This window comes from Chiroxiphia lanceolata, chromosome 5, assembly GCF_009829145.1.
Source record: "Chiroxiphia lanceolata isolate bChiLan1 chromosome 5, bChiLan1.pri, whole genome shotgun sequence".
In the NCBI taxonomy this organism is placed as follows: Eukaryota; Metazoa; Chordata; class Aves; order Passeriformes; family Pipridae; genus Chiroxiphia; species Chiroxiphia lanceolata.
In genome coordinates this window covers 4,532,818-4,554,916 of record NC_045641.1, presented here as the reverse complement: position 1 = coordinate 4,554,916, position 22,099 = coordinate 4,532,818, and the positions used below count along the sequence as shown (strand labels likewise).

Sequence of the window (22,099 nt, the reverse complement as noted above, 5' to 3'; positions counted from 1 at the left end):
AGCCCGAGCCATTTCCAGGTTCCCTCCTGAAACACCCTCCGCCCGGTGTGGGGGGTGGAAAATTTTCCTACAAGAGGGCAAGGAGGAGGGAGACTTAAATTCAGGGATGCCATAAAAGAGGAGAAGCTCTCCTCTCGCCCCGCGTCCCCGAGTCTTGCCGGAGCCCAGAACGGCCCGGCCCGGGGATCCCCCCGGCGGGACTGGGAACCGCGGGAAGGTGCAGGGTCCGGCCCCGGAGCGGAGTCATCTGCCTCCCCATCTCAGCCTGCCTTAATTACACGTCTCTGAGGTAGCTCTGGTTTGGGTTTACAAGGTATAAAAAGGAGAAATATCTACGAAAAGCGGTGGAAGATCGTCCTAAATGGATTCTGTTAGAATCATAGTATTCCTGTTAAGTGTTATATATTAGATATTTTTAGCATGGATGTATAGAGTACTACATATATAGTATATATTCGGCACTATAGAGCACAGATCGATCTCGGTGAATCAAATCAAATCGGTATTTTTTGTGGGAATAGTACAGAACCGCAGCCACCGGCAGATGCCTGCCGGCATGAATATCGCTGTACACAGAGTCATACGACGAGGTCCGTATATACAAAGTATATATATTTATATATATATGTACACATAGGTACTAAGACGGAACGGAAAGGCCCCGATTACACGTGTCCCGTAGGTATCTACCTACCCCTTCCATTCCTGAGATTAATATTTCACATCCCAGCTATGACAGCGCCGTGTCTCATCTCCCACCCCCCGCCATCCCAGCCTCACTCCTTTGCCCCTTAACACCCAGCTTCTTCTCACCCGCTTCCAAAATTTCGGCTCCCTCCCGGATCGGGGGGGTGGGGGCTTTCCCCAAGGTCACCGGGAAAACTAAATTTCCCCCCACGCACCCCAAGCAATGAGGGAGGGTAGAGTTGAGTTTCAAGCCCTTTGAGCAGAGCTCCCCATCCTAATGCCCTCCACGTGGAGAAGGAGTAAAAATGGGAAGAATTAAAAAAAAAAAAAAAAAAAAAAAAAAAAAAAAAAAAAAAAGAAGAAGAAAATAGGAGGAGGGTGAGGGGACACACGAACAGGCAAATCGGTGTTCACTGACCTGGGCAGACGCTTTTGATTTTGGCCGGTTCCTCTGGAGCGCTCAGGGCAGGAGTGCGGGAGGAGCGGAGCCGCTGCTGGCATGTCGCAAGCTCCCACCGAGGGGGAAAACCTGGGGGAGCCGCATCCTCCGAACGCCCACCCTTGCCCTCCTCCTCCTCCTCCGGGCTGGGCTGAAGATCAGAGCTCTTCCGGGTTGGGAAAGGGCAGAGAAGGAGTGAGAGGAATATGATGGGCCATTTCTTTACACACCCATCGATGGGGCGGGGAGGTGGAGGCGGGGGGGGGGGGGAGCAGGGGCAGGGCCAGGGCCGGGGGGACGCGCCAGGTACTGGGGCTCGCAGCGGTGTGAGCGTGATGTAACCCGTCCCGGGAGCAACTGTCAGCGCCGTGAGCCTGGAACACCGGGAAGAGGGAGAGGGGGAAATATAATTAAGCGTATGATCACACAAATAACGCCGGGGCTCGCTTCGCTGCATCGAAAGCTTTCAAGGAAAAGCGGTGACATTAACGGCGAGGGGCTGGTTCTTCTCCTCTGCCCCCCCCTTCTCCTCGGGAGTGGGGGAGGGGGGTCGGACACACCTTTAACGACCCTATTTTCCTTTATTTATTTGTTTTTAACCATCGCTAATTTATTTTTATTTTGTATGTGTATCTGTGTAAGGCTCCAGGATCTAGACAGGAAAAAAAAAAAAAAATAATCTACACGCATGTCTTGGCCCTCCGAGAGTGGAGGGTGAAACGACAGTTCCCGTGTCCCCTCTCCCCCAGTCTTCCTCGGGACGAGGAAGGCTCCCAGCCACGGGCAGGAGCGCGGCGGGGAGACGCCGACGTTAGGGGTCGGTCCCAGCCCTGGGGGTCTGTCTGTCCCCTTCTCTGTCCCCTCAGAGCTGGACTGGCTTGAGCCCATGGCCATGCGGAGCGAAAGGGGTGGGTGAGGGGGGATCTTCAGTCTCCTGCCCGCTCCTCAATCTCCCCTCCCTGTGAACACCTGGGGTTTTTCGAGGGCTGGGGAGCGGACGGAAGATAAAAACCCCTCTTGAACTGCTGTAGGGGGAGGAGAAGCCAGGGAACCGGGCTGTGGCCATGCTACAGGCTCTCGGGGATGTCCCAAATTTTTCAGCGATGAGAAGATGGAGGAACTGACGGGGGCAAGCGGGGGAAGGTGCTGATTTTCCATATTTAACCCCCCATTCGTGTCACTCCCCAAAACCTAATGCTGCAGCCTCAGTGTGTCCCCCCGTTACACTCGATCCACCGGCAGATTCTGCTTGCAAGAAAACTTCCCCACGGTTTGGTGATGATCTTTTTATTTGTTAAGGGTGGGTGCTCATTTCGGGGGGGAAGGAATTGGGGGCGGGAGGGGGTGTCCTGCCAGCAAAACCAGACAAGACACGGAGGACCAGCCGGGGGAGGCTCATCCACGGAAAACGCTTCCCGGAGTGGCCACGCTCTTTTACCAGGATGAGCAGCCACGTCCGAGCGGGAAAAGTGGGGAGGGGGGAAAAACGCTCCCCCACCTCATCATTTAACATCAACCCCCACATCCACCACTGGCGTGAAATGCTACCACGGGAAGGAACCAGAAATGCTTCATTCCCAGAACTAAACACGGTGCATGGAGCAGACCCCAGGCCCCACGAGTGGGAGACCCACTCGTGCTGGAGGGATGCAGAGCCGCCCTCCTCGGCCCGACTCCGGTACCCAGCAGAGACCCCGACAGCGCATCCCGGCCGTGCTGAGTCCCCGAGCTCCAGAAAGTGGGGCAAAATTTGATGACTGATCACTTAGTGAGGGAAAAAAAATTAAATATGTGTACATACACACACATTCTTGGTCCTGGAGGGATATTGTTGGGTTTTTCTGCTGACGTTGGGAGTTCGCTATCGCTGCTTCTAGAGTGACTCTCTGTGAGGTGAAAGGTAACGCGATCGCCTCCCAATTCTATCTTTAGAAAACACATTCAATTAAGGTAATAACTTAAAACTCATTAGGGCTGCGAAGGGAACCTTCCTACAGCCAAACACCGATGGAAACAGCTCGGGCACCCCAACAGCGGAGGGAGGAGGGTTGAGCCCATCTACTTTCGCCAAGAATTGTGCCTTTTGCTAAGGAAAAGCTTCGGGGGAAAAAAAGAGGATTTTATAGCCACGAGGCTTTTGTGGTTTCCACTGAGCCGAGTGGAGGAGCCGGGGATAAATCCTTGCGCGGTATGGGATAACAAAAAAGGAGAATGCAGCTGAAATCACTCAGGGTGTGTGTTCCCCATCATCGGGCTGGGAAAATCCCTAGGAAATCTTCTACTCCCCAAAACAGTGCTGCGGGAAGGAGGTGAGATCAACCTGGAAGGTGTTGCCCGGAATCCCTTCAAAACTGCCCAGAAAAAGAAAAAATAAAAAAGGCGAGGAAGGGGGGAAGAAAGCTGGATCTGGGCTGTCTGAGCACATCGTGAAAGTGGGGGGCGAGGTGGGGAAACGAAAAATCAAGAATCCTCCTGCCGAGACCTCTCGGGAAGCCCACGGAGATGGAGTCCCCACACTATTGTCTCTATTCCTCTGGCCGGGGCTTGCTGGGGTGGGGGGAGAGAGAATTTGGGCACGGGCGCAGGCGCATCCACGCTCATGCCCCCCCTCCCGCATCCACCCCGCACCGTGAAGTTCATTTCCAGCTACGATGGCTGGTGATTCAAAGGTTAAACATAACTAATGAGGCTTTAAATGGTACCCGGGGTTTATCATAAGTATCACAGACCTGCCTCGATGCCTGCAGTTTAGGTCCGAATATACGTTAAAAGCAATAGTCAGGTACCCAGAGATCATTAAAATAAATAAATACATGAAAAAATTATATATATATATATATGCCCACACATACATATTTTTCCTTCTGTGTGTGTGTATATATATACACATAGAATATATATATATGCAGAATATATATATGGTGTGCGTGTATATATATATTCCATATTCTTTTCATATATATATATATATATATGGAATAAATTTTTTCCTTGTGTTTTCCAGCTTACTAGGGGAGCCTGTGATTCTCACAGCTCGTGTGGCTGACCCCACCTCTTGCTCTCCTCCTGGCACACAGTTAGACGCGTATACATCGAAATAAATACCTACACACACACACACACACACAATCGATTTCGGCTCCGCCTGTACCAAGATTTGCAGCCGGACCCTCCATAAATAAAATCCATACGTTATTGTTAGGCATAACCGCTCTGCCGGCTGCAGAGGGGAGGCTGAGGATGTTTTATTCGCTATAATTAAACTGCCTTGTCTGCTCTGGAGAAAAAAAAAAAAAAACAAACCAACAAACACACCCTCTCTGCCCCCACCCCGGAGAAAAGTTGTCGATAATCAATAATTCCCCCTTCCCCAGCTGTGAAAACACAGTCTCAGAGAGGTTATTTTTTTAATATCATCGCTGCAATCTTCGTTTCCAAGGAGGGGGGAGAAAGCACCCTCCGTCTTGATCTCCCCAAATCAGCCGCTTTGGCATTGATCCTGCGCTTTGTGTGCGCAGAGTATACTCGCTTTAAAACGATTTCCATTAAACGCGGCCGCCTACATTGGTAGGATCGACCTAATGACTTTGTGGGGGCGCTGGGGAGGGAGAGCGGGGGTGGGGGGGAGCCTCGGAAATTAAAATAATCCCCCCCTTTTTCCCCCTTCGTCCACATCTTCCATTCACCCAAGTCGGGGGCTTGGGAATGAAGTCAAAGCCAGACCCCAACAAATAGCCTCAGTTGTAAATTCCTATCCACTACAGTCAAGGTGCAAAATGTATTTATAAAAATATATAAAGCACGTGGAAGAGGAGAATTTTAATTAAATCTTACTGCGGCTCTAACAACATCGAAGTGATATTTCATTCGGAGCCCGCCTCTTGCTTGTGTTTTATAGCATTTTCTTGCCTCTGACTTTTTTTTAAAATATTAGACGAGGTACAGAATTATAAATGACTCTTTCCTTATCTGTGCTGCTCACATATCCAGGATCAGAGGAGCTGATTAAGAAAGAAGTCAGAGGCAACGTTGGATTCATAATGATTCGGAATAATGAATCCTTATCTCTGCTTTCCAGATTATCACCCTTTCAGCTCCCAATGTTTTGTTACATGGGATAATTTATTGCATCTAATACATCACAATGAATCTGATGGCGGAAAGCGATGGGCAACGTTGGGGGAAAAAAATCGTGGGTCCTTATTTTAGTTTAGTTTTATCCTGGGGGCAGCGTGAAACTGATTTTTTTTTTTTTAATTGGGAAAATATAAGGTAAATCTGATAATAATAATAAAAAGAAGTTGAGGGGGGATGATGAGGCGCTTTAATTAGTGTGTCACTTTCAGACTGAAATTAAGAAAATCGACCGGAGATTCTCCTCTCGGTGGCTCTGAGATCCTAATTTTACATGATTTATTTTTTATTTAAGGGGGAGATAATGCATCATAAACATTGAATAAAGCACGGAGCCGGGTTAAGAGAAAACACAATTTGCATCTCTCTTTCCTCCCCCCCTTTTTTTTAAAGGGAGGGCTGCCAATAATGTTCATTTTTTCTCCCCGCCCCGTTGCCAAATAAATACATGCATAGCAAAAAATCGATAAGGTTTCTGCGAGGAGTCTCTCCCCTCTCTCTCCCTGTGTCTCAGCCTCCTTTTTTTTTTTTTTTTAAGGCATTTCTCATAAACTGGAGAAACTCCGCGTGTTGCTTTGTATGCAAATGAACGCTGCGCTGTGTTTCTGGCTGCAGAAATGAAATAGGGGATGGAGGGCGGGGGGGAAAACATTCACCTGAAATTATTGATATTCGTGTGCCTGAGGAGAGGAAGATCTGCTGATATTTTGCTGGATTTGAATGTATTCGTTTGAATCCTTGAAGGGGAGCAGCAGCCGGGCTCTGCCTCCTCACCTGCACAGGGAAAAGCCGCATTTCAAACATTTTCTGTGGCGAATAAAACCCCCTTTGCTCCATTCTGAGGGATGGGGTGGGGGAGGGAGGGATTCCCACAGTAATAACAACTCAGCCCAAAACTTCATCTCAGCTGAACCACCGCATGGCTCAAACCCGATAACGGGATTTGGGATAACCCCCCCCCAAAACCCTGCGAGGGGCTGGGGAATGATCCCGACCCGCGCTGGAGCATCCCCGCCTCTGAATTTCTTGGGCAGCACAGGAGAGAAAATGGTGCCTAAAATCCTTTTCGTGGTCAATTTGCTGCGTCTCGATTGTGCTTTGGGTTTTTTTGTTGAGTTTTTTTTTTCCCCCCCTTTTTTTTCCTTCTTTGTGTGCATAAAGATGATGATAAAATTTCTGGGGACAGGTGCTGGCGGTCCTATTCTGCCTTGGTTTAAGTTTCCCTGGCTCCCTCTCATACCTTCTTGGCTCTCACGGCACAGGGACGGTGTTTAATCATTAACCACGTCTAGCATGGTCCTTTTTTTCCAGGAAGGGAGAGACGTTTCTAAAATGAGGTTGAAAAACAACTTGGTTTTCCCCTTTGCCTAAAGGGAAAGGCTCCCACCCGGGGTCTTGAGTGGGGGAGACCTTCTACCCCACTCCCTCTCCACGTCTCCACGCTATAGGTTCATCGTTTTGTATGCGGTGCTTCACAAATCCCATCCAAACGCTAATCTCGGCTTCCCTACTCTTCCTCCACCGTATATTCCGTGCAATATTTGTCAAAGAATTTCAAGTATCAATTATAACCGCAATTTTTGATACCCACCCCCCCCCCAATCTGAAGTGTAGATGATTTGATAGGAATATACATATATATAATACCGGTTCTCCCTCAGATGAATTTATTGGACCGCGTCCCACTCTTAGCTGAACATTCAATATTCCAGCATTATCTCCACACTTAAACTCGCTTTCTCCATTTCTGTGCCAAGATAAATTTGCATAATATTTGCAGTTGTAATTAGCTGATGAACATCTCCCAGCCTTCCCCTTTGTTTTCCGCGCGTTTGGTCTTCAATTGATGCCACTTTTGATCTTTAATATTACAGTATCCCGATAGAGCATTTTATATCTTATCTGCAGCGCATGAAAGTCGCGCAGAAAGGGAGCGAGAAGGGGAAAAAAATGGGGAGAAAGGAGAGGGAGGAAAAGGCAATGAACGAAGCTGAACTAATCAGAGTTTCGAAAGGTTGTTTCAGATGCCTGAATCCGCAGTTACGGGCCAAACGCGATAAATAGTGACATTAGAGCCATTTAAAATAATATAGGGTTCGATCAGGTGAGGTACCGCCAGCATCTCCAGCACCTCCGCATCACCGGAGAGAAGGGCGCCGGAGGCTCCGGTGCCAGAGCCGGGGCTGGGGACACGGGGCGCGGGGTGGGGGTGGCAGCGTGTGTGTGTCCCCCTCCAGGTTTGGGGACCCCGGGGGAAGGCGTCCCGCGGACTTTTAGGGACTCGAGCACTAAAGTTGAGCTTTTTTTTTTTTTTTTTTTTTTGGCCGTTTTTTTTTTTTTTTTCTGCTCGGGGGTGGGAGGGGGTGTGTGTGGAAGATGCTTTTCCTCATCCAACAACTGCATCAGGAGTAGCCGGTACCCCCCGACCCCCCGTCTCCCGGAGCATCTCGAGTGAGCAGCACCCCCCCCCCCCGGGGTCACCTCCTCTCGCAGAGCCGGGAGTAAAGGATGTTATCACGTCGGGAGGGTTATTAAACCGCTAATGAATGAGTGTCTGTGAGACTCTGGACGGGCTGGAGAGACTGCGGGAGGGGGGTCGGGCGGGAGAGGAGGCAGAAAGGCTCGATCTTCATGCCAATCTCTGGAACAAATAGCTAACATTTAACGTTTACACCCTGCTTGGCGACGAACTGGCGCTCCACGGACCCCTGATCCAGGCTAAAATGTCCAGAAAGCCTTTGGAGAGAACAAGTTCCTAGCTATCAGGTTCTTCTGATCTCTCTCCTCCTTTCATAGGGCTTTGGTTTCAGGCTGGACTTGTCCAATGTCTGCTTTACCGCTGCGCGCTCCTAAATGAGTGTCAAGGAGGCGAATATCAAATAGCAGAGAGGTCAAGGCGATTTGGTTAACCGTTGGCTGGGCTGATGGCTTTAAACTTGTGTGGGAGGCTGGGGACGTGGCAGGGGGGAGGGAAGGAGAGGGGGGAAGGAGTGGGAGCAGAGGGGAAATAAACCCGAGAGAAGGGAAAGCAAGGAGGGGGGAAGGAAGAGGGTGGCATCTCAGAGAGCCCCCAAAAAGCCAGGGTCAAGGGTCTCACCGTGGTGGAGGGCTGTGGAAACCTTTGGTACAGAGTTTATTGGTGGCCACGGGTAGGCTGGGGTGTCTCTGTCCCTTAAAGGGGAGTGTGTGCGTTTGGGATAATTTGGAAAATGGATGAGTTTTGATGGCACCCACATTTGGGCTTGTGCGTGCTTGATGCCGGGTGTTTTCTGTGGGAAGCTGCAGGGAGTGGGTGGGTGTACCCCAGATGAGAGGGTGCAGCCATAGGGGTTTGAAAACAGGGGTGATTTTGTAGTGTGTGGGTGGAGAGGTCGCACTGTGTTTGTGCTGGGGGAAAACCCAAAGATGCACCTGAGAAGGTGCAGTTGTGCAGGGCTGGCTGGGAGGGCTGAGCACCCAGGAGGGGTTTGTCACCCTGGGATGATGCCAGGCACGAGGTTCTGAGGGCAGGTAGGACAGTACCATGTGTGTCTGTGTGTCAGAAAAAAGAGGGATGTGTGGAAGAGTTTGCCTGTGGTGATGGGGGTATGGCAGGATGGGGGCAGGTGAAGAGTCCATGCACATATGGAACGTATAGGAATGGTTTTGAAGGGACTGTAGCTGAAGTGTTAATTGGCTGTGGGTGTGGGATGAGCTATGCAGGGCCTCATGCAGGGAGATAGGACTGTGGATTTGAGGGGCCAACGAGCAGGTGTGACTGGGACATGCTGGACCATGAGCACAGGTAGAACCCGGGACTGTGGAGGGCTGGGTGGAGGGCAATGCTTTCAGGGAGCAAATCCCCTCCCTGAGTGCTCTTGCACTTCCCAGCGCGAGGGCAGGCTGGATGGCTCAGCAGTCAGTGAAGAAACCAAAGAGAAATTTTACTTTGCCCATAACAATCATCTGCTCGGGGAAAATAAAAAAAAAAAAAAGGAGAGAGAGAGAATTTCCTGGAAGAAAAACTTTTCTATTACTGAAGTGGCCAATGAACAGAACAAATACTCAAGGCCTTTTCCAGCCACACTCCTCAGCTCCAGCCCTCCCTTCCCAGCAATCACATTTTGCTCCTGACATTAGCAGAAAACTCACTCCGGTCCCAGGTAATGTAAAGCTCGTCAGCTGAATCAAGGCAAACAATCGCCATAGGAAATGTGTGCACAGCCACACACGGCTGAGCAGAGCCAGGGTTGTAACCACCACAGAGTTTGCAGGAGCTAAAACCAAGAGGGAGTTAATCGTGGGTTTAATTCCCATGCCCTTGACCTACAAGTTGCAGAGCTCAGGAGTGCGGTGCTGGGGGAAGAAATTCAGGTGAAGCCACCGAGGCTCTCAGGCTAAAGCTGAAGTCTCCATGTTGCCCTGGATTTTGCATTCTGAGCATCTTATAAGGCATCTCTTCCCTTCTCCTCTCCCTTTTGGAGGTGCACAAAGGACTTCAGAGGGTGAAGTCTCAAAAGAGATGTCAGCAGGGGCATTTCACTGAAGGCTGGTGAGGGCGGGAGAGAGGATGAGCAAGTTTCAGGATCAAACGTGCATTTTGGATTATTTAAAATTTTCTGTTTTAAATTATTATGGGTTTCATTGGCTTGGCTGTTCAGGGCAGCATGGAGCCCAGCAAATATGGGCATCACAAAGGTGTGTCCTTACAGAGAGGTGCCTCGTGTGTGTGTTGGGACAAGAACGTGTGAGCAATGTGTGTGCAGGGGCTGCTTGTGCACATGCACACCAGTGATCTCAGATATTCTGTGTTACATACCTATAAAAATATATATATTCCATAGGAGGCTCAGAGCTATACGTCTCCCCATCATGCCTGCATACATCCACACACATACACCCACCGAGGGTGCGTTTCCGGAGACATTCTCAAATAGAGCAGTGTAATTTCTCCGCTGATTTTGATTGACATGCTGTCCCTGGGATCATGTGTTAATCCCTTCTTCACTCAAGCCTTTTCATAACTCATTTCTCTCTGCTAGATGGAGACTCTGATGGTTACCGAGGCAACGATGATAGCACTAAGCCATTTCCCTCTCTGCACGGAGACCATTATTCCGCATGCATAGGCCATTTGCAACAAAGGTCGCCACAAAGTCATCCACAACACAGCACACGTTTATTAAACTTTTATTATTTTATTTTTTTTATTTTCTTTCCCTCCCCCTAACAGAGAAACTAGCCAGCACGTGTACAATATCTCCCTTTTTTCTTTTTTTTTTTTTTTTTGGAGATCTTTGTAATATAGGTAATAATAACTGTGGCAGATATTATTGTACCCAAACTATATATCGCACAGATCAGGGGCTTAGAGTTCCTGGTCTGGAAAGATCATGCTTAGATGGTGAGGTTTTGAACCAATGATTCCGATTTGTCTTTTGTTCTCCTATCAAATAGCAACTTTAATAGCAGCTGGAGGAAAAACAGCCAACAGCAATGATATGAGAGCAGTGTGAGGTGAATACCTGAGTGTAAAACCCACATGGAGCTTTGCCCTGCAAAACCAAACGCCTCCCAAAACTGAATAACCATCAGCAACAACCATTCCTTCAAATCCAGTTCCTACCTGGCTCTGGGTTTGAGTTGTAGAGGGTCTGTCTCGTGGTGTTAGGAGCTGGTTTAAGGGTCTTAAAAGCCAGCTCTGGCTTTAAGAGGACAATGGATTAACGTGCTGCTGGAAAGGGCCCCCACTAACCTGAGGTGCTCCCTCCCCACCAGTGAGGCTTTGCCCATATGGGGCCACACTGCTGGGTTTTATTTCAGCCCCATCCTTCGCCTCTGGAGACCGAACGCGACGCGACGCTTCGGGCCGGCTTTTAGCGAGCAGCCCTTTCCCTCTGGGAACGGCACGGATGCGGGCACAAACGCCTTCCTGTGGATTTGCGAGTTCAGCACTGGAGCCGACCTTAACAGTGCTGAAGATCTCTGGAGGTCTCCATTTCCGCAGCCCCCTACCCTGCTGTGGTGGGTCCTGCAGCCACGGTGGCTGACGGCAGCAGGGGCGGGCGAGGGCTGGGCGGCAGCTCGGACAGTCCTGCGGCATCAGGTCTGCCACGGATGTGAAAGAGGAGGAGAAGATGGCCCACGGTGATAAGCTGCCAGAAAATTTCTATGGTGCCTCCTACTCTTCTCTGTCCAGACAGCTCCAGCACTGCTCCGGGATCTTATCTCTCTGTATTGCTGCACCTCTCTGGCCTCCCTCCTACACTGTCCTGCTCAGGTTGGTGCAAAACACACTCCTAATTGCACTGGCCTGCCCCAAAGCTCTGATCCCATCTGCCCTCTCTGACTCCCATCACTGGCTTCACTGGTTTTAACACCTATTTCACTTGAATGCTTGATGCCGCCTCTTCAAAGCCCAGCCCTGGCTACTTCACTGCCCCTCCCTGTATTTTCAGTTTGGGAATTAAAAAAACTTATAAATTAACAACCTTTAAACATTCAGTTTTTTCTCTTGGATACGTGGAGACACTGATATAATTGGGAAGTCCACATGAGCCCAGTGTCTGCAAGTGCATGAAGTAAATCCTGTGCTTGGAAATCCACCCGAAGGAAAACACCTTCCATGAGTAACCATCACTTGAAGACAAGCCACAGTGGTTTCCAAACCAGCTCGTGTGCTCGTTTACAAAGTTTCTGTTTTGCAAGACATTCAAATAATCAGAGACAAACAGGAGCAGGGGTTAAACCTCCCAATCTGCCATTTATCTGAAGAATCACTTTCCCACTGCGATACAACCACTGAAGAGGAGGATGAAACAACCTTCAGTCCAGCTGACACTCGGCAGGGTGGTTTATGGTGTGGGGTGAAGTGGTTCCTCTGCTGAGGGCCTGATTTAGCAGAGGTGTTTGAAGAAAGCAGCTGCCCTGGATCCACAGTGGTTCGTGTCCAAGACCTGTCACATCCACCTTTTTGAGCTGATGATGAGCCAAAGTGAGGTTTGTTCCACTAGTGCAACATTACAGTGGGGAAATCCAAGAGAGGCTGATCCTGCAGACAAGGGCTTGCTGTCAGGAGGATTACTCTGTCTCATGGCACTCTTCATTGTATTCCCAAACCATATCCCAACTTTCTGAATAAAAGCCCGTTACCCTTTCCCCCATCCCCTGCACCGCCCTGGCTACTCTTACATCACTCCTTCCATTGAAGTCTCCAGCCTGACTGGCTTGATATTAAAAAAAAAGTGTGGAAAAAATTTATTTGTCACGATTTCTGCTCATAATGAGCTCTCCCAGCTCACATAGGGATGCTCGAGGCCAGGAAATGCACAGGGATATTTACTAGTGATGCAGCCCTGGGATGGTGCTGGGACTTTTGAGCGAAGCGTGGCAGGTATTTCCAAGCCCCCTGCACTAATTGATGGGCTCTCTATATATCATGCCAGATAAAGGGCTCTTGCACAGTAAATGCTGATGTTTAGAACATCCTGATAGTGTTTTGTTAACAAGAAGATAACAGGAGAGCAAGATACGTTTGTTTAGCTGCCTATAGATAAACCCAATGGGGTCTTTGTTAAGTTTTCATGACTGATGGCAGGTACTAAATGCGAGAAATAATACCTCAGGTCCTGACTGGAGCTACTGTAGCACAAATTATAACCCATGGCACTGACCCGTGAGGGGGGATGGAGGGGTTAAAGGCTGCAGGATTGAAGACCTGGGATTTTTTTTGGGTGGCGACCCTTTTTTCCTGAACTGACAATGGTCTGCTACGGCTTTTCCAACGCTCCGGCATTGTGGTATCCACCAGAAAACAAGGAATGAAAAAGATGTTGGTAATAAGGTATTTATGGAAGCAGAAAGGCAGAGAGGCTACAAAAATTCCCAGGGAGAGCGTGGCAGTGAACAGCACCAGTCTAAATCCAGACCTGTTCTCCGAGGCTTTTCACCGGCTCACCCAGGGTAGGATGCCCCAAGAGCCTTTGGAAACAGAGGGCGAGCAAAGCTGTGTCGCAGAATCACATCGAGCAGATCCCGAGCACCCTTCTCCCCCCACCCCAGGAGGGTGCTGAGTCAAGGCAGCTCCTGCCTCCCTCCCAGGTTTGCCTTCCCAGGGTGCTTATTAGCATTTCTCCCCAAACCACCTGCTAATTGCAAGGTGGGTCACTGCCAGCCCTCTTACAAAAGACCATTGTTGTTGAGAGGAGATGGGGTGGCCCCGGCCCTTAGCCGTGGCAGGAGAGGGGCTCTGGGGTCTGCCCACAATGCTCCCTGGTGGTGTCCCCGTGGATGTTCCAACCTGCCAAGGCCGGGGACAGATTACCAGCAGGGGGAGAGGTGCTCAGCCAGGCTTCCAAAGCCTATGGCTGCAAAACCTGTCCAGGTTTGGAAGTCAGGCCATGAAACACCCCAACTCCTGTCAGCTGTTGAAAGGGATTATAATTACAGTATCTTCAGCACCATCTTTCCCGAGAAGTCAGTAATTGGCCACCCTTTTTTTGTTTTCTTCTTCTCGTGCCATGTTTTGTTTCATTCTTCTCGTGTCTTTCAGGAGAGGAGAGTGCAGGAGCTGTGCTGGGGTGATGCTAAAAGCACCCATGACCCTTGGGTCAGTGCCTTTCTGGTGTGTCCCTCAGAGCAAGGGGATGAGGAGGGCTCCAAGCCTGGCTTCCTGGCTGAAATTCTCTGGGATAGTGGGAGTCTCAGCTCATCCTCTGATGGAGGTGAAACCAGAAAGCACCTATAGCAGCTCCAAGCTGGTGCTGGTTTTGCACAAGAGCTTTGATGCCCAGCCTAATGTCATGTTTTGGCTTCCTAAGAACTGGGAATGAGGAGCTCAGTGTTACTTTAGAATGGGAAGGGTCCTTGGGGAGATTGTGCAGTTTGGGTTTTGTTTTTCTACCCCAGCTGCTCATATGGGTATTTATTTGTTGGGTGTTTTCAACACCTTTAAGGAGTCGCAAAGGGCTGGAGAAGAAAGCACTGAACTGGATTCGTGTAGTGTCCCAAATTATTTACAATAACATCTGGACTAACCCCGTTCCTTGCCCAGAGAGAGACCAGGAGCTGCTCATTTCTACTCCTACTTTGTGCACTCCTTTCCTATCCAGCATCAAGGCCGTGCCAAGCCCCCTTCTAAATCCAGATTAATTTCCAGCTATGGTTCTCCCCAGGCAGAAATATTGAAAGAGGACAGAGACTTTTCACCCAAGGCTGGACTATACATATTGACACACTCAAGCTTGAAAAATTCATGGATGGAGTAGAAACTCTGCCCCATAACTCATTGGGAAGATCCTAAATTTGCATTTCACAACCACCTGTGATGTGGGACTCACGTTGTGCTTCCGAGTGAGTGCTTGGCCCCAGTGTCAGAGCCAGCCCAGAGCGATGGAGAGATGTAAATGAAAAGCTAGTGGATCTTCCTGAGACAACTTTGAACAGGCATCCAAAAAATGAATGTGTTTTCTTCTAATTAGGAGTGTTCGTTATATCTCATGGTGATCTACAAAACAAGCCACATGCCAGTTATTGCTGGTACAAGCACAACAATTCTGACTGTGGGAAAAAAGTATTTCCAGGCATGTAGGACACAAAACGTACTAAAGGCATTTTAATGACACTTTAATTAATCTCCAGGCATAGGTTAAACAGAGAATATCTAAAAAGGTGTGTATGTGTGTGGGGGGTAATAACGAAAGTTAGGACTCAAATCAAAAGATGCTTTAGTACCTGCATATGTTATTAAATATAATTATATTCATTTAAAATATCCCCACGCACAAAAAATGGTAAACTGGAACGGAGGTTGCAAGCAAATCTCAGTAAATCAAGGCTGAAAAAAAATGTATCAAAAGAATGTTATGATTATCATACGAACAAAAACAAACCCAAATAAATTTAGAGTTAAGGTGAGACTTAAAAAAAGAAATCCAGAGGAGTTAGGTGTGGAAAATTACCCAGTGGAGGCAGCTATACCACTTCAACTCAGAGATGGGTTGCAATAAGCTAAAGAAAAAGCAAGTGTGGATTTAGAAACACATTATCCTGACCCGGGACCACAGAAATGGAAATGCCTTTCTCAGATACCTGTTGGCTGATAGAGTTTATCGCAACCAGCTGGGAGACTCTCACTTCCAGTTTGCTCACCAGACCACAGTCCTCTCTTTGTGTACGTCTGTGACAGAGCAACTGGGGTCTCTGCAGAGATGCATCTTTTGCTTCAGGAAGAAAAGAACCTGATTTTACCCCAAAACACCACTTCCTGCCCAATTTTTGCAAGTGCTTCGCTGAGCTCACCCTGCATTGTATCCCAGTTGTGGTTGGGAGGTGTGTCAGGTAGCCTCGGGGGGAGCCCATGCACAGACATCTCCCCATGCCTTTGGTTTGGAAGGACCTTGCAGAAGGATCCAGACTTCTGCATGTCTCTTACAGGAAGATCTTGGCAGCCGAGACCCCTCTTTTGGGATAAACACTCAACATAAACTGGTGCCCCCAGTGACAGGTTCATATAAAGGTGCCTGGAAAAGTACCTGGAGAGGTACCTAAGGATGGAGCCTCAAAGGTGTATTTTGCAACAAATGTCACTATTATAGCCAGGATTAGCTGCTAGAGGGATCCTTAAGCTTAGAAAGCAGAAGAAAGTTTCCCTTCCTGTATCATCAGGGAACTCCTCTGCAGATCCTGACCCTCTTGGCCTCAGACAGCTCCGGCACCAGCCGCCTGCTTGGCGTCCATGGGAGCTCAGAGGTGCCTGTTCCCATCTTGGCTTTGCCCCCGACGTGCTCTGTGACCTGGCACAAATCACGTCACCGCCCTGCTTCGGTTTCGCTGTTCCTAATGCCAGCAAAAAACAAATCAGTCCTTGTTCACAGAAAGTGAGTGACGCTAGCCCGGCCCCAGGATTTCTCCAAGCACATCTGATGGGAACTACCACAGCTTTTGAGTCCTTAAGCCACTAAACTAATGACAACGCTGAATATTATCTGGTTTTATTACCCTTTCCCATCAATGCCTTGCCCAAACGCACTTACAGGAATGGCAAGGTGGGATGTGCTGCATCCGTGATGGCAAAATTTGGCTAGATAGCTCAGGAGGTCATAGAACCATAGAATGGTTTAGGTTGGAAAGGACCTTGCAGATCATCCAGTTCCAACCCCTCTGCCATGGGTAGGGAAACCTTCCACTAGACCAGGTTGCTCCAAGCCCCGTCCTGACCTTGAACACTTCCAGGGATGGGGCATCAACAACTTCTCTGGGCAACCTGTTCCAGTGCCTCACAGCCAAGAATAATATCCTAATACCCAATCTAAATCTACCCTTTTTCAGGGTAAAGAAAGCCTGGAAGATCTACCTCCTGAAGATGACAACAGGCAGGGGGAACGCGTGGTGTCAGACAAGTAAAAGTGAGGGAACCATTACAAGCAGCAGGACACTTGTGATTGAGATAAGGATAACTCAAAATGGAGGTAAACAGCTAAATTACTAAGACGTTGCAGAAAATCAGAGTACCTTGGGGGAGGCAATGCCACGAGCGCACTCAGCTCTGAAAACATTTTGCAACGTGTGCATCCAAGGCTGGATTCATACCAGTGGCCTGAGTAACGTGATTTGGCAAGTGTTAACTCCATGACCAGTGCATGCCATCCAGAAGCAAGAAGAAAAACAAAGACATGATGCAGCTGTGCAGCCATTTAAGCATGGCTTTGGTAAACAGAGTGGGTATAATACTCACCGGAGCCCCAGGCACAGGCCAAGGTACTGGCTCCTCCCTCCACCCACCTGCACACTGGATGACTTGTACAAAACTTGGCCTAGTGGGAGCCCTGGAAATTAATCTGGTACCCCCTGTATCTCCCCACCACCCTCCTTCCCCGATACCACACCGGCATGTTTGGTTCTGCTGTAAACACAACCAGACCACCAACTGAGGCCAACTGAAAACGAGGAGTCAGGTGGGTATCCCAAGATCTGTTCCCTGTTAAAAGCCCAGGGAATGCTTTCCAGTGAGCTGGTGGAGTGCAGCTTTGCCAACACGGGCACCTGGGTGTGGGAAGAATGCTGGCAGAGCGATGAACTCATTAAGGTGGAGCTCTGTCACCACCTCCTGAAGGAATCCGAGATGAGTCCATCGCTGCTCCGTATCCTTGTGCAATGAGTGTAGGAAGGATCAGTCACTGGAGCTCTGCACTCCCCTGCTCTACACAACGAAGCCAACGCCACCAGGAGAAACAGGAGCCCTTTCCATGTAAGCAAACTGATCCTGCTGATATCGAGTGACTCATTAAGGGCTTACAAAACTTAAGTAGACCATAGTGTTGCTCTCTAGTAGTGGGAACTTCTTGGCTTCAAAGGAGGATTTGATACCTGCCAAAAGCTCACCTCGGGCCTCGCCGTCGTTAGCAAATGCAGATCTGCCCTGGGAGGTGCTTGCAAGGAGTTGCAAACTGCTCCTGTTTTTACTCTAAAGAATTAAGTTTTCCAAAGATCCTGGGCAGGGAGAGGAGCTGGACCTGCACTGGGCTGATGACAAACTCCAAAGTCTGAAATGGTGGTGACGAGGGGTGAAGGTGGAATCAAGCTCTTATGCTGGACAAATACATCTACTCAAACTGTGTTTTCTCAATAGCTTAAAACATTTCACCTTCTGCTCTCCCCTTCATCTTTTCCCCACCCAAAGCCCCTCAAAAGAATGAAAATATCCCACATTGATTAGATTCATTAGAGACAAACAAATAGGCAGATAGTGACAGAATGTGAGGGAATGGCTTTAAAGTGAAAGAGAAGAGACTTACATAAGATACTAGGAAAAAATTCTTGACTGTGAGGCTGGTGAGGCACTGGAACAGGTTGCCAGAGAAGCTGTGGCTGCCCCATTCATGGAAATATTCAAGGCCAGGTTGGATAGGGCTTTGAGCAACCTGGTCTAGTGGAAGGTGTCCCTGCCCATGGCAGCGGGTTGGAACTGGATGATCTTTATGGTGCCTTCCAACCTAAACTGCTCTATGATTCTGTGATTCTGTGATCTACAAAATAGCTAAACAGTCATCTTAAACACATCTGAATTGAACTCACTGTGACTTCAGAGCACAGGGCAAAACCAGGCCATTCCTCAGGCCCCCACAGGTTGTGCAGCCAAATCTTGGAGAGCACAGAAACCATGGACATAGAGAATCAAATGGAGCAGGATCAGCTTCCAAAGGGGTTGGTAGGCAGGAGATGCTTCTCCCAATTCTAAGGGGTTTGCAAAATAGATCCCTTGTGATCTGATTAAAATAAGTGAAAAGAGTCTTAATAAAGGTTAAGTGGGTGCACAGCAGTGGTTGCTTGAGCTCACGGCTTTGCCATGTTTCCTATGAAACCTCCTGGCAGACTTAAAAACCATCCCAGACATGACAGACGTGTGACACGTGAAGTTTAGGTTCAGTGAATTAGGAAGGCATTTCTCCATTACAAACTGTCCCCAACTTAGTGCATCTCCATGGGACTCTTGCTGGTTCAGCTCAGAACTTTGCACAGGTCATGGTTATATTCCCTAAACATCATCTCGTGTATTAGAGAGCTACAACACCTTCAGTGGGATCCTCAGCACAAAACTGATGAACATCCTTGCTCTGGGAAACTTCTTTTTTTTTTTTGGTCAGCAATTCTGGCTAAATGCAGCATTTAGCCAGAGGCAACCATGAGGGCTGGAGGGATGTGCTTCCTCCTGAGCTGTGGCACTGCAAACCCAGCCTTTCAGAGAGTAGGTGGCACTAAGAGCCAGTGGTGGGGCTGGGTTATTAGATACCGAGGCAAAGGCCTGGATTTTGGGCTTGACTGAGCATCTGTCTTTGCAGAAAATATAGAGAACAACAGCATCACTTCATCCTCAGCATCTTAATACGTGCCAGCTCCAAGCACCAACGCAGACATTTCACAGCCCACGAGGCCCAGAGAAGGCAGCTATTGTACGAATTGTGAGAGGAGTATTTTGATGTCCTCCAAGTAATTTTGAGCAAGAAGCTGCTTTTCAGATAAACCCCAGCAGATATCCCTGGAAGCAAAGAAAAGCCAGTAGGAAAATATGGTCTCAATGTGAGCTCAGCCCGGCTCCTTTCACAGAAAGGCTCAAAATCAGTGGACGAAGAGTGTTGGATTTATGTTGGAAAAGTATTGGGAGAAGGTCAACTAAAGCCTGTAAAGCCAAAGTATCTGTCTGGTTCAGTAGGGTAGTAGATGGTTTCCAGCTCCCAACCTCAATGCAAACACATTTGCAGTTGAGCAGCAGGTTCAAGGACAGATCCATCACCAGGGAAGCTCCCAATAGCTCTGTGCTTTTATCCATCCCATGTGAAGGGTGTTATTCTGGTTATTTGACCTGTGGGAAGGTTTGGGCTTCATATCACCTGGATCCAAGGCTGAAGTGGAGCTGCCAGAGCAGGAAACATTATCCACCTCCCCTGGATGGAAACTGGGACGTGCACTGATCCTGCACCCAAATGCACCAGTAATGCCATGACAGAACTGAGAACTGTGTCCAGTTTTCCTAATAAGAGACAATGTTTCTCCCTTTGAATACGTGCAATGTGAACCATGGGGAGATGACAATTCTTACAGCATTTACTAAAAAGTGCTGTAAATGACAACTCAACTAAAAACAAACACCTGCACACTCTTCCCTGTCTCTATTTCTTAATTAATCTATGTAAAAGGAAAAAAAAATATATTATTCTTCAAATTTGGATGCCAAATTAAAACAAAACCCACAGCAAACAGTGCCCAGTCCCACACCTGGGGAGGGACCAGTTTGAAGGAAGAAGACTGAGGGTCTCCTGCACACAGCGAAGCAACAGCAGCCCCAGAGACCCAGGTGACACCAGGGTGTTGGGCTGGTGACATGCCACCACACTTGTCACTAGGCCCACAGTAGGTAAATGACAGGCACAGTGAGTTGTTAAACCCATGCTGGCTTAAGGAGGAATTGATAGGCAAGACTTTGGAATTTGTAAACCAAATTCCTGCTCACAACAGGTGATGAAATCTGAATTTTTGAAACTGTGTTTTTTTAAGTCTCCTTCTCCTTCATCCCCTCATTTAGGTAATAAAATCATGTAATTATTTTCTGTTTGGGTTTGTAAAGCTGTTTCGAAGTAATTTCGGGAGTGTTCACATTGAGAACATAACAGGGAGTTGTATTCATATGAAATGACTTTCAGCTTGTGTTTTACAAAGTCCTTGGGAAATCTTCCATCTATCCTGGCTTTGACATTTTGTTTTGTGAAAAAAATTGACCTTCTTGGTCAAAGCTTGAGGTAGCAATCACTGAATCACAGAATGGTTTGGGTTGGAAGGGACCTTAAAGACCATCTATTTCCAAGCAATATCCTGCCAAATCTCAACTCTCAGCACATGTTTGGAGTCATCATGTTGAAATGAAAGTCCCCACTTGCTCAAGGCACCCAACAACTGTTGAGCTGCAGTGGCACTGGCACAGGCCACCAGACACCTGAGCTAAGGGTCCAGCTCTCTGGAGCAGAGAAGGACTGGAAGGAAAATTAAGGGGCATCTGCCGAGGGGGAGCAGATGAAGGGGATATGGTGATCCAGTAGCCCTCAGTTCTCCTCCTCTCTCCTTGTGAGGAATATCACAGGATTTAAAGTCCTGGTGCAAAAGGTCACTTCACAAGCATGAAGAGCTGTGTCTTAGAGTCACAGAATCCTAGGATGGTTTGAGTTTGAAGGGATCTTAAAGATCATCTAGTCCAACCCTCCTGTTGTGGGCACGGACACCTTCCATTAGACCAGGTTGCTCAAAGCCCTGTCCAAACTGGCCTTGAATATTTCTGGGGTGGAGCATCTACTATCTCTCTGGGCAACCTGTTCCAATGTTTCACCACTCTCATTGTAAAAATCTTCTTCCTTAAATCTAGTCTGAATTGACACTCCTTTAGGTTAAAATCATCACCCCTTGCCCTATCACCACACTCCCTGCTAAAAAGCCTGACCTCCCCACCCTCTTCACCCAGTGCAAACCCTGAACAGGCTGAACCAACACCTTTGAGGGAAAGCACTCCAGGATCAGCTGGCACAGCTCACAGTTAATGGCTCCTGCTCCCATCAGCCAGGTACGAGCTGTTTGCTGGCTGTAAATCTCCCGTTACAGCCTCCTCTGCCGTACAGCACACATGGATTAATAGCAGCTTTCTACTTTTGAGGTTGCAGCTGATCCGAAAGTCCCCAGAAGAAAGGGTGAGTTTCCTAAGCAGCATGACTGACAAGACGGCGAAGAGGGAGTTTATTCAGAGCATTATCTAATTCATTCCCCAGTGAAGGAAACTCATCTACTTTCGAGACTTAAAACTTCTAAAGAAAACTGCTATGATCTAAAGAGATTGGCCATAAAACTATTTGTATTGAAAACTTAGCCAGCATGCCTTTAGTGAACTTCATTCATTAACATTCTTCCTGGCAAGGTTTCCATATCTCAGCGTTCATTTTATACTTTAATTTGGTTAGTAGGTCTTTGTTTAATCGTCCTATTGAAAGGAGAACAAAGAAGGTTTAGGTGATACAGTGAAGTAATACACTATATTTTATCTCTGGAAAGCCCAGACAAAGTCAGCAGGCTCTGATACCCTCCGATTCAGGGTGGTTTTTTTATTCCCTTTCTCTTCCAGGACATTTGGAATCACAAATCAGTTGCGGAGCATAAAGATCCTCACTGTACTTAGCTGCGGACACCTTCAGAAGAGAAACACCTTGTCAAGCAGAGAAATGATGCTTTGAGCACGACATACAGCCTGGAAGGAAGATTATCTTGGGAAAAGTGCATTCCCATTACTCTGGGGATGGATGCTGTGCATTTGTATCTCTGTTCTCC

The 22,099-nt window shown here is 48.2% G+C and overlaps 1 protein-coding gene across 2 annotated transcripts in view; it reads right to left on the bottom strand.

The window, feature by feature from the left end:
• GATA3 (GATA binding protein 3) overlaps positions 1-1,299 on the bottom strand; it is a 29,482-nt gene extending 28,183 nt beyond the window's left edge. For both annotated transcript variants that reach the window (XM_032689450.1, XM_032689452.1), the window contains exon 1: positions 1,106-1,299. The gene's annotated coding sequence lies outside the window, so the exon portion shown is untranslated. The remainder of the gene's footprint in view (positions 1-1,105) is intronic.
• Between the last annotated feature and the right edge of the window lie 20,800 nt (positions 1,300-22,099).